Source organism: Dermacentor variabilis, chromosome 2 (assembly GCF_050947875.1).
Source record: "Dermacentor variabilis isolate Ectoservices chromosome 2, ASM5094787v1, whole genome shotgun sequence".
In the NCBI taxonomy this organism is placed as follows: domain Eukaryota; kingdom Metazoa; phylum Arthropoda; class Arachnida; order Ixodida; family Ixodidae; genus Dermacentor; species Dermacentor variabilis.
In genome coordinates, this window is record NC_134569.1 from 62,149,977 (window position 1) to 62,162,143 (window position 12,167).

Sequence of the window (12,167 nt, forward strand, 5' to 3'; positions counted from 1 at the left end):
CGACGCCTTGCAGGAGTGAAACAGCTGGCGTGTTCGAGTCGCAGGCGCCGTGGAGTTGGTAAATAGGTTAGCTGGGATGTTGCTTTGAATTCGGGGCGGACAATCCTCGTCGATTCGGGTGGGGAAAGGTGAGATAGCGGGCACTTTTCACACTAAGACGTCGCGGCGGTGTTATGAAGCCGGGCGAATGGTCGTTCAATACGGCGGCTCCTGGCCTGCTCTGGCACTTCTTCACATTGGCATTCAGGGTAGCACAATGTACACGAAGTACATTAGCAAATTGAATGAGTTGCCTGCTCGCCCCTTCAAGGCGTGCCCAACTTTGTCAGACTCTGCCATGACACTCTCAGCTTTGCAGCTGAGCGCTTGCACATCCTGGGCGTACGGCATAGGTACGACTCCGAGGACGTCTGGGCGCGGGTTGATAACTCTTTCTTCGCAGCGATTTTTCCACCGAAGGGCTTACCGAACAGGTTACGGAGCTCTTGCTTAAACGTGTCCCAGCTACCACCGTTCGTCGTCGCTATTCTCAAACCACAACTTCGCCGTTCCATTGAGATGGCAAATCAGATCGGCCAACGTGACTGTCGGCTCTCAGTGACTGTCATCGCACGCCCGTTCGTATGCTGCACCACCCTGTCCTCCATGTCGACGTCATCGGTCCCGATGAACGTCACAGGGTCTCGGGGGTGTGGTAACAGAATCCTGGTTGGCGAACCAGACGCCATGGTGGTCGCACCGCCGTGACGACCGCTTCGGATCTCCGTCGCCTGGCGAGAGTGCGCCTCCACTAATGCGTGACGTGGCGCCTAATAGGCGAAGAGTAGTTGTCGTTGTTGTGAGTAGCCGTGGCACATACCCACCGTGGGGATTGACCAAGAATCGGGTGGTTCAACTAGGCGCATAAAAATAACAAGGCACGGTTTGTGTACAGGCTATTTGCATCTGGAGGTAGCCAAGGTGGCCGAAGAAGAAACACGCGGAACGTCGTGTCGATCGTCTTCTTCATTACTCCGAGGAAACGGTTCGTAACATTAATTATTTATTTATATTGTCATGTATTTATTTATAAATGCTGCGATATCTATCATGAGATCATAGCAGGGTAGTACAAATTATTATACACAACAAAATGAAAAGAAGCGCATACATGAGATGCACGTCAAGTTTTGCACGCAGAATTACATATACAGGGTATCCCAACTATCACGCAAAAAGATTTAAAAATATGCAAATGCCACGTAGCTGGACAGAAGCAAGATAATGTAGTGTGCCGTCGCTTGGAGATACTCAGAATATTTTTTTTGCATTTTGCCTAATTACATAACTACTCTTAATTAATGAACTTCTCAAATATTATAATTTGATGAAAAGTGTCGATGAAACATTTCTAGGGCAACACGAAAAACTCCCGATACAGCTTTCTATTGCTCAATACGTGCTACATAAAAGTGTTTTTCTGAGCGCGAAAAGAAGCCCGCGTGTACACTCACAGTTGCCGCGCGCGGCAGTTTTGAGTGTATTCGAGGGTTCCTTTCACTGCGAAATTTACTGCGAACTTAGCAATTTGAAACACGAAGGAAGTGAAAAGAATGCGTTTCCTGCATTCCACTATTTCCTGATGTCTCTTCGTGCCGTGAGCAAGATGACGGTGGCCTGGCTTCACTTTCAGGACATCATCTCCCCTTCAGAACTTTTTTAAAACCTCCTTAGTCTGCATGCACAGACTGGCGTTGTTCCCTTCGAGTCGATGTGCCCAAGCAAAGAACGGTAACGGTGGCATGAGGGAATAATTGATGGCGAAGGTCATGCCTTCACACAGTGCGCATTAAAGATTTGCCGCCCCATGACGGGTTATGTGGCGTGCCTTGAAATTGCAGACGACAGCAAGCACAGGATGGATCTTGGTAACGGCACCGCCGAAGAATGCCCATCCGGCAATATTTCAAACAGCTTCATTCAGTGCTCTTAAGTTCCTACCGTTTAAAGGCACGGAGTCCTACAATTATACTCACGAAACATTTTCTGTGTTCGATGCGAAAGCACTATCAAGGAAGAATAGATTAGTAAATCTAATTCTATATAAATGATGCATACATTGTTTACCGCCATCTATGTTGTGAGGTGGGCTTGGCATCAGACGGCAGATATCAGAAAGAACGTTTCCGTTCGGAATCTTTTTTACGCAGCCGGTACGCGTAATTGTTACTGGCGCAGCCTTTTGCCGTTTAACTGCCACAGCTTTGGCAAATCGCACTTGTGAGCGCTCCTTTTCGCCAGCGGAGCTGCCGCCCTATTACGGGCTAACAAACAGTCGCCATTGTCGAAATCGCCATCTTGTCCTCCATCATTAGATTTAAGAAAAAAAAAAAGCACATCCGCGCATTTTCTTGTGAAAGAGAGTCAACAGGGTACGTCGCTCTCATCTTGTTTTGCTTCTATATAGGTCACTGATGTGGCCACTTTATGTATATATCGCCATGTGATATAGCGCCAGAGATACATGTACACGCACTGGCACACGATATATGGCACACGGCGGCCACGTAACGGCGGAACTGCAAACCTAACGGCATACCGTGGATATACCGTCGCTTTGTTGTCGCGGCTAGCCCGCTTTTGCTTTTGATTCCTGTTCCATACTATAGTTCGCGGTACGTCTGGCTAACTCCCTACGAGCATTTTTGACTTAGAAAGCTCTCAGTGACACAGGGAAGAGAGAATTAGTCGTCGCAGCGGTGCACTATAGTCACGGATTTAACGCCGCGACGAGTCTGTCGCGTCGGCCAGCTGTTGCGGCGAGCGCTTGGCAATAACCTATCAAATACACAAAGCGTGCAAAGTTCATTAGGATTCACTTACCGCGATATGGTGGCTAGACGTTGAGTCTTCTAGGTCAATTTTGCCAAGCACGAACGGTTGTAACAAAATGCGCGGGCACTAGATAATAATGGCTGACGCAACTGACGAACCAGACGAACTCTTTGTTGTGCACGCAACAATGTCCGGACTCAGCTGTGCTCTTCCGCGGCAGCGCGGAGGAGTGGTGCGGCAACTCCGAACGGAAAAATAGCACGTAGACGGTATATTTGCGGTGCTAATATATACGCTGTACAATGAGCTAGCTGGCTATACTTTAACCGACTTGCAAGCTGAAAATGAGCGAATCTGTTGTGGAGAGACGAGGGGCGGCGTTTCTTGTCTTGTTGGACTTGGATGTTCGATGTTATCCGGATTAGCAACATCTCCTGCGCGGTTCGGAAACACTTTTTTTCAGGATTTTTTATTCGGAGCAATAGCTCTTATACCGCTGTCACACGGCTACTATCGACAGCGATCGAGCACGATCCGGATCGAAATACTCGACCGCGACTGACCCCCTAGCCACCGCAGTGCAGCTTCCGCAAAGGAGCCAATCGCGATCGACGACTGGGTGCACGGGTGGGGCTGAAGCGCGGAGAAGAAAGCTTTCGACGAGAGGGCTGAATGCTAGCTGTGTATAGTTCCCATGGAACTTAGACGAAGCTTCATTTGCCTACTTCGCCTGGCTTTGGCGTGTCGCCGTTGTGTCTCACCGAGCAAGGTGGGCCGATGCCGGAGTGCTGCAATCAAAGCTGAGCCAATCGCGGGGTCTATGCGATTGAAGGTGTGCCCATTCTGACACCAGTGCACGATATGTAACTTCGTGAGGGTCTTTAATGTAGCTTGTAACGCGCGGGTCGATCTTGGAGGCTGTGCAATCAAAGGTACGAGTGGGCAGATCCTGATAATGATACCGCATTACAGTCGCACTGGTGTAACATGTGGATTCCATAGCTTCTTTGCTTCGTTCTGTTTTGGCGCGGGTGTCTTGCCGAGCAGACATATGCGGGGGTCTCTCGCGCTATTGATGCGTGGAGAGAGAAAGCACGAAGAACAGCGGTGACGTTGGCGTGGCGGAGTTTGGAAAGGAATCACGTACGTAGTGGTGCTGATCACTTATACCTCGCGTATGGTGCTCGCATAATTCAGTGCGACCCAACGACGAGCGTCTTGATTGGGAGGTGCAATAGATATGACGCTCTTTGCCAGCGTGCTGAACACCAAGAAGGAGGCTGTGGTGGCAGTAAATAAGGGAAATAAGCCGTTTGTTTGTTTATGTATGATGTATTTATTTTTCTCGTTCTTTTTTTTAATGAGCATGCTTCATGATTGTCACGTGACGCTCCTTCCAGCTGTATTTTTCTTGTTTGCATTTCATAACCATGGCGTTGGCATAAAGTCGGACGCATGAGGTACTTGAGACGCCCTGCTAGGCAAGCGATATGATAGATTAGAGCACATCACGAGCCGAATTGTTCGGCCAGGGCCCGCCGTATAAAGCAGAGGCCAGACCCGGGCTCATAACTATATGAACGGACCCGGCCCGAGCTTGCCGGAGGAACTTAGTCTACAAGGCGTCCCACGTAACTTGAGCTTTAAAAACTGGACTTTAAAAATAAAAAGATGCATCGGAAGCGAATTAAACCGAACGCATACTATTCGCACTGGCCTATGGTAACTCAGACATCTTGTTTTTCGCATAACTCACTAATTAATTAAGTTTAATTACCCAAATTTTTAAATGTTGGCGGAAGACTCCGAATAAGATAAGCAGATTTGTAGAGCAACTTCAGAAACCACCGATTGAGTTGTTTCCTGTACGATACGACTCCCGTAGCCTTTTTCCGGGTTGCAAAGAAAGCCCGCGAAATATGAAAAAAAAAAAAAGTCACGTTGCGGAGCGCTTGCCTAGTGGTACCGTGTTGCTGTCAAGCGTACGTTCGGTGAACAAGGTCGACTGCATCGTGACTGGAGAGGGGGTAGCGGTAGCAATTTCTTATCTTATCTCCTCTTTTCTTATCTCCTCGGCAGCGTTCGGCGAGCAGCATGCATTTGCGTCGTCATCTGACGGGAGCCGCCGGCCTAAGGGAAATTAATGGAATGAAAGTGGTGGGGAACGATCCCACAACCTTCGCATTACGCGTGCGATGCTCTACCAATTGAGGTACCGCGGTTGTTGGCTCCTTATATGACTAATAAGAATCGGGCCACTCGGTTAGCCCCCTTTCTTCTCGTTTATTACATAACGAGGGTCTCGAATCCGGCAACATTGATGCCTTCAGGTAGCATGTGTGGATTTATTGGCCGGTTGCCTTCGCCCAAAAAGATCACGTTCTCGTGACGCCTGCGGCAGAAAGGATGTTCCACATCCGCCGCCAAGGTCTGTGAGTGGTGGCGCTGGCTAGGGTTCCACTCCCAGGGTTCTACTAGGAAACATAAATACTCAAGAAAGTGGATGGGGAAGCGGCGCCGCGGTAGCTCAATTGGTAGAGCATCGCACGCGAAATGCGAAGGTTGTGGGATTGTTCCCTACCTTCGGCAAGTTGTTTTTTCATCCACTTTCATTTCCATTAATTCATCGTTTTTTTTTATTTGAGTTATTAAGCACAAGTAATTTCCCCTATGTTCTCCTTGGTGCCGGTGTTTGTTGGCTTCTTCCGATATATATATATATATATATATATATATATATATATATATATATATATATATATATATATATATATATATATAATTAATGGCGGGCAAAGCAATGCATACGCCATTAACAAAGGCGTTCTGCAAGGAAGTGTATTAAGTCCAGTTCTCTTCAATGCAGCAATAGCAGGCTTGCCAGCAAAGCTTCTGGCAGACGTAAACATATCTATATATGCTGACGACATTTGCATATGGACATCGCTTAAGACTCTAGAGGTTGTCAAGCATCGGCTGCAGGAAGCTTTAAATGTAATATGTGATTATTTAAGAGAACTGAGCATGCAGATATCTTATGCCAAACAGCGTTTTTGTCCTTCACGAGAAAAAAAGGGTAGGAATTTCAGTCTTTCATGAGACGGTCATGAGATCGAGCTGGTTCGGAAACATCGTTTTCTCGGCGTCATATTAAACCACCGGCTTCGACGGACACATCATTTGACCGCCCTTAAGGACCAAATTAGTTGTGTGATAAATATTCTCCGCAGGATCGCAGGTACGGAGTGAGGTGGAACAGCTGCATCACTGCTTCACGTTCGCTCAGCACTTGTCCGTCATAGAATTGCTTGCTCCGCCTCTTTATTGCACAAATTATCTGCAACGTCCCTCTGTCGTCTGCAGCTGTTGTAGGCTCGAAGTTTACGAGTGTGTCTAGGAGTCCCGCAAGCTACGTCCAGTCACCTCACTATTGCAGAAGCGCGGGAACCATATTTCAGCGTAATTCGCAGCCTGGAAACATGCCGGCATCTCTTCAGAATTTCTACCCAGCATTTTGCACACCCACTTCTCTCTGATAGAGGACCGTCCGGGTGCACAGCTACACGCCATGTTTCAACAGCATAAATCACGATTTTCACGATCAGTGTGTTTTGCACTCAGACATATGCTACTCACCATGACTTCTGCAGGCGCCGAAAATAGAAACGTCAACCGAAGAGCTTAAAAATAAAAGAGTCGTTTCCACATTAGCCGCGAAAAAATTAGCGTTGCATCGGCTATTTGACAAGTGCCAGAAATTTATTCACGTCTACATGGACGGTTCTGTAATCAGAGAAAGTGCAACAGCAGCTTACGTTAAATCATCCTTACAGGTAGAGTACGTTTGTCGGCTAGGACGCACGTCGTCACCAACAATAGTAGAATTAGTGGAAATTCTCCAAGTCATTTACTTTATCAAAATATATGAGACTTCAAAAAAGTGGTTGATATTTACGGACTCCTTATCGGCTTCAGCATGTCTAGAAAATATTGACCACAGCCAACCACACGCACGAATAACATAAGCAGTACGGAAGAGTTTACCTCAGGCTAATGAAGAAAAACTTGAAGTGATAGTACAGTGGGTGCCGGGGCATGCTGGTATAGCAGGCAAGGAATTAGGGGACTTGGCAAATATTCCCATAAGGATGCAGAAATTCAACTCATCCCTTTATCACCAATGGGCACGCAGCACATATTAAGAGTACTAAAGAAGGACTTGTACTTGTCAACCACGTTTAATGAAGATACTAAGGGATAAATGATTTACGAAGCGTACTCTCAGTTCAACTACCAACTGGATGAAGAACTTTAAAAGTACCAAAACATTAATTCATCGACTGCGCCTTGGGACAGCATACATCAAACATTTCCTATAGGGCATAAAACGGGCTTTTTCCCCCGTTTGCTCCTATGGCCACGACGATGAGGATGTTCGTCATCTACTGCTCGAATGTTCCATATATGCGACGGGAAGACGGCAGCTAGAACAAGAATTACACTCCACTGATCTTTACCGACCTTTCTCACTCGCAAAATTGCCAGGCCCATGGCTATAGAAAATAGCCCAGCGAAAAGCATTGAACGCACTAGAACATTTTTACGAAGACACAGGCATCCTTAAGAAGTACTAGATATCGCACTGAGTAGTCCCACGATGTAACTCTAACTTGCTTCTAGTATTTGTAATTATTAACGTCTTGTATATTATGTGTTATACTTTTTTTTGTATTGTGTGCGTGCATTACTTTAACTCTGTGTAATTCCTGTTCTGTTTACATGCTCATCGCAGTCTACATCGCGGCCGCTTGTGTGTGTTTGTGACTTTGCTTACGAACTCATTGTATTGCGACTTGCATTTGCCTTCTATATTTATATGTTTATCGCTGTATAGAACTGTGTGCTGTGGATTTCTGACCCTACGACGTGTTTTTTTTTTTCATTTTCTTACTACATATTGTCACGTTGCAGATGTCACATATAAAGATGTATTTACAATATTTACAAGAGAGACAACGATGAATAAACGAGATGGCTGTCAAGACCGATTCCACCTCTACACGTCAAATCATCGTCTTCTGACTGGCGCCACTCTTGGTTGCGCCGTAACATAAGCCCTCCTGTAAAGGCGCCGTCTCGGCGCTAACTATAAGGGAAGTGAACTCGCGGCAAAGTAAGGCTTCAGCCGGGATACATTCACAGCGTCCGTGGGGACACGTGAGTCCAACGGAGCGATCTCGTAGTTAACACCGCCAAGCTGACGCAATATCGTGTAGGGCTCCGTGTAGAGTGGCAGCAGCTTTTCAGACGAGGCCGACGCGGCGCCATGGCGTCCATAGGAGAACAACGGATTCAGGAGGAAATCGAACGTCCCATTGTCGGTTGTCGTACCTGATCTGCTGCGCGGCCTGAGACTCAGCAAGCCGGGAGCCGCCAATCTGGCGTGCCGTGCGAAAAGGAGTAGCTGTCACCGTTATAAGGTGACCACGTCTCTTTCCTTTATTTTCATTTCAAAAAAGAGAAAGTGTGGGGGGGGGGGGGAATTTCAGAAGCCGGCTTCTTCGCACCGTGAGGCTAAATGTGGAGAAGCCAGCTTTAAAGGGGCTTGTACGTATGTGCAGACGCCTTCGAAACCACGTCCGCGCTAGCGTAAACGTCATCGCTCATAAAAATCGTACTCCAAATCCACTTTTTTTTTTTGCTTTTGTTCGAACTGTGCTGTATCGAACTGAACCGAACTTCAGGAATTGCTTTGTACTTACCCTTTTACCTTTCCTTCTTTTATTCTGAACCAGTTCAATTTTCTCGGGTTGTTTCATATTAGTTCTTCACCTTTACTTTTGCTTAAACATTTATTCAACATACTTCCTTGTCTTATGGACGGGGCATGGCTCTAGCTAGCAGCTCGCCCCCGCTGTGGGATCCCCAACTCTTACGTTGATACTTACAACCAATACACCAAGCGAACCTGACGCTGTTCCGTGGTCTCCTATGCGCTCGATGTTTACAAAATGCTACCGCATACCGCCGCCGTCGTTCAGCACTGATAGTTTCCAGTTCCACCGCAGGCAATTCGTTTCTTCTGCAATGCATCCTGGAATGGGCAGTGTAATCAGTTACTTCAGCTAACAGCCGTGGTGCGATGGTTAGAACCCCTTGCTCGCAAACGAAAATATTCTCATGCGGTTGATTTCGCTTGACTGCCGTGGTGGATCCTTTTAAGAAAGGGGCAAATAAGTAGGTGAAGTGTAGCAAGCTGCTGAATGCAACAATTTTAATTTCGTTACCGTAGTAAAGGTGAGGGGGGGCGGCAAGCTTCGAACGTGTTTTAATAGCGCTCAATATGTTAAATAATGCTTCGAGATAAGTTTTGGTGTATTTATATGCAACGTTTTCAGCGCATAATGTTGCTGAAACGAAGTTATTCATCATCATCATCATCATCGTCGTCGTCGTCGTCTTTATTATTATTATTATTATTATTATTATTATTATTATTATTATTATTATTATTATTATTATTATTATTATTATTATTATTATTATTGTTGTTGTTGTTGTTGTTGTTGTTGTTGTTGTTGTTCGTTACAGAGGCACACATCATAACGCGAGTGCCCATGCGTCACCCCGTATAATGGCTCAGCCGTAAGAAATGTGCCACTGAAAACGGTACGTACGAGAGCTCCGTACGACGCTCAGCGGCAAGAATCAGTCGTAAGCTTGACGCGTGGCCTGCAGCTTGGGCGACGCCGCGCGACGTGACGCCGAGCCACGCGGGAGCGCGCGCGACGTTCTCAGCACCATGCGCTTCCGGCATCGTTTTAGAGTCGATCAGTTACGCGGCCGTGAATGGCGACAGTATAAAGCGCGCGCGCACCGCGTCAGGGCGGGCGTCACAGGCGACGTCGATGACATCACGCGTCCGTGCGTTGCTCGGCGCAGACAGGTGCCGTCGCGGTCGGCGTCCGCTTGCGTCGCCCGCGCCGCCGCGACGTCGTCGGTAACCCTAGGCGGCCGCGGCTGCCGGGCGCCAGCGTCGGGTGTCCAGCGACGCCGGGCCGCGCAGAGCAAACAGAGGTCGCGTGCCCATGGCGCTGTTGCCGTGCGCCGGTAACTCGAACGCGGCGGCGCCGATGGCCGACCGTAAATGTGCCCTGCTTGATACTGTGAGCGCCCGCGCGCGAGCATTTGCTCTGCTGAGGGGGGGGACCGCTATTTATAGACGCGGCCGCGTGCCACGAAGGCGATGCTCTTCTCATTCGCGGCATAGCGCGCACTTGACAGCACGTGCAGAGGGCACGCCGGTCCGACATTGAAAAAAAGAAAAGAAAGCTCGACCTCGCTGCGTGGAGACGGACGTATGCGCATTTTCACAAGAAGCCTGTTCGCATTGTACCTGGCTAGGCTGCATGCGGTAGTGTTTATACGTGTCATATTCCGTATAGAAGCACTGCTGCAGCGTTTAGACGACTACAACAGCGAGCTTATATATAGGAAAGGTCACCGTAGGACCTGGCCTTAAACGACGCTCTCGGGAAGTTGTGTTACTTATTATGTGCGGAAGACTGTATTTGACTAGAAGAACGTGTAAAAATAAAACAACACTCGCGATGACGCTTAAACGCGGGTTCGATGTCCTGCATGCCCGCGCTCTTTCGAGCTGGTGGCGGGCTGCATCGCGGAGGCAAACAACGCGGGAGTATCAGTATGCCACGGACGCGCGGCGCTTAGATCACATGGGTGAGCCTCACGTGGCCTAATAGTTTGTACCAGTAAATTCATTGTCCCGTTCACGACGCCGGGTGCGAAACGTCACGGCTGATGACTTCTGACAGCCAACGAAATCGACGTTCACGCCGTCTTCTCGAGCAGTGTTTGCGCAGGATAAGGTTTGTGAATGCGCGCTCAGGACAGCTATGGGCACTGCTGTGCTCCAGTAACTGCTCTTCCCCTTTGTTTCAAAAGCGCAAGAGTCGCAGTGCGCCACGATGTAGTCAGCGCGAGAAAATAAAAATACGAGAAAGAGGAGCCAGATAAACTTGCCTATTGCACAGACTCATCATTTTCCTTTTTAACGATTCTTTCTTCTTCTATATTTAGGGGGGGGGGGGGTGTGTTCTGGATCGCAAGCTTTATCACAGTGTCCATGCACCTTATCATGCAGGAAGGCGCCATTCGAACAGTCAGTGGATTACGGCGGCGCCGTTTATGAATCAGCAATTTTGATTCGTCCCGATTTTACTGCTGACTTACGAGACATCGCTGGAAGCTTCAGAAGCATCAGCCTCCAAGCCTCGCTCATCACTGGACTGCCTTGTTATAGCTGACTCTACATTAACCTGCTAAAGTTCTTCGAATTCAAAGAATTAACTTCCGTTTGATCAGACAAACAGAGCAACACTATGCAAATCATTCGCTACGAGCTGAGCTACTTCAAAGCTATGGATAAATATGGGACACATTGCATACTAATCAGTCTGATATTTCACAGCAACATGGCGCTCCTACGGGACCTAATTTCTTGCCTTAGCGATTGAAAGTACCCTTTGTCGCTCTGACCACTCCAGGCACGGATAAGAAATCATCAGTGCATTCACTAGAGACTAAATTTATGAATCTCCTGCACACGGGGTTCACTTGCAAGATGCTGTGGAACATCCGTGTTTGCTGACAGATCTGCAAGAGAGTGGATCCACGACTCGCTTTTGACGTCCCGGCGCATAATTCAAGTTGGTGTTTTTAACAAGACGTCACAATACCTTGCCAGAACTGTTTGAAGTTCTCCAGGTACACTGAATACATTGCAGCCAACAAATCTAGTTACAATTGTGTAGCATCTTCTGGCTCAAAAGCAGCTCTAAAGAGATCGACTCGATTTTATTTTTTTACTGATTCCCATTATCTATCATAGGAGGTTGCAAATACATCAACATTTGTTCTGTCGTCCAGCCATTGAGGTGAACCTGATTGGCGCTGTTGTTCTTTTTCTGAAAAAATTCGTGTCCTGTCGAGAGGCACGGTCTCGCGTAGCGATAGCTTGCATTGTGCTGGGTAGATAGTGCTCAATTAATAGTTTGGATGAGAATATTTAAAAAGCTTGGAATCAATGATTTTGAAAGCAGGGATCAAAAGCGTTCACAGGCTTACAAAGACGTAAAGAAAGATTACACTTTTTGCGCACATGTTTAGGCGCACGTTGAGCACAAATCTTGTGCATGAGGGCTCCTGACGTGCGTATTTATGTGTACGAGACATGTGCAGGTAGTAAATTCCGGATTATACAGCCCAATTATTGTGGCGCCTGGTTATAGCCCTCTTCCGAACATTTCCTATACTATTCCGGACAGCGCTCT